The sequence below is a fragment of the Aotus nancymaae genome, unplaced genomic scaffold (genome assembly GCF_030222135.1).
Source record: "Aotus nancymaae isolate 86718 unplaced genomic scaffold, 86718_ANA_hifiasm-v0.15.2.pri h1tg000029l, whole genome shotgun sequence".
Classification (NCBI taxonomy): domain Eukaryota; kingdom Metazoa; phylum Chordata; class Mammalia; order Primates; family Aotidae; genus Aotus; species Aotus nancymaae.
The window spans coordinates 23,366,877-23,367,941 of NW_026988442.1; the positions used below are offsets into that span (position 1 = coordinate 23,366,877).

The 1,065-nt window shown below is 43.3% G+C and overlaps 1 pseudogene; it reads right to left on the bottom strand.

Annotated features, from left to right (window-relative positions):
- Window positions 1–327: 327 nt before the first annotated feature.
- On the bottom strand, window positions 328–789 carry LOC105727395 (small nuclear ribonucleoprotein E-like; annotated as a pseudogene).
- Between the last annotated feature and the right edge of the window lie 276 nt (window positions 790–1,065).

Consider the following 1,065-nt stretch of genomic DNA (forward strand, 5'->3'; position numbering starts at 1 on the left):
TTTGGCAGGGAGCAGTTCAATGGATCGGAGTCAGTCATCTGGAAATCCCTTTGCTTTTAACCTTTCTGTAGCATTTCATTGGCCGTGGGCTTTTTGTAAACAAGCTGTTTGTGTGTGGGGAGGGAAAGCTCTGCCCTTTGCTCTCACTCTGTCTTCTCTCCAGGAGGAGCTGCTGACCTCAGTGGCCGGATTCCAGATTGAGGAACCCACTTTTCCTGGTGGGAGGGTCGCTTCCTTTTTTATTTTGCTCCTCCTGGGTCTGGGAGGGGCCATCTGCTTCTTTCTTTGCTCTCATTTTCTTTCTTTCTTTTTTTTTTTTTAAATACAAACAATCCCATAGCATTTATTGACTTCTTGTAATAACATAAGGGTAATCAAAACAATATGAATAAATGTGCACACTGGACAAAGGGCATCTAAAAACAAAATGTATCCTTCTCAACAATTTCTCATTTCATTGATCGTTTCTAGTTGGAGACACTTTGTAGCAGAGTTATATTATCTCCTTTTAGCATGATCCGACCCAGTTGTTTTCTTGACTTTGTTTTAGAATGAATCTCTTCTGCATCATCTAATACAAGGTTCATCTACTCATCAAAACCAATGATACAGCCTTCTATCCACATATTCACTTGCTCATAGGGCCACACCTGAATCCGCGATCTATTTTGTAAGTATCTGCAGATGAGGTTGATGGGCTGCACCATAACCTTCTGCACTTTCTGGCCCTGGCCACGGTACGCCATGGTGGAATTTCACAAAGAGCGCACCCGCATGCTGCCTCTGAGAGCAACTTCTGGAATAAAGCTGCTCTCATTTTTCTAACACACCTGCTGTGGTGTGCTGGGTTGCTACATGGGATCCAGGAGGCCAAGTTAAATTTCAGATAAACAATGAATATATTTTTCTTTTAGCACAACGTCCCAAATATTGCTTGGGACATACTTAAATTAAAAAAAAAGTTTAGGCCGGGTGTGGTGGCTTATGCCTGTAATCCCGGCACTTTGGGAGGCCGAGGTGTGCACATCACCCGAGATCAGGAGATCGAGACCAGACTGACTAACA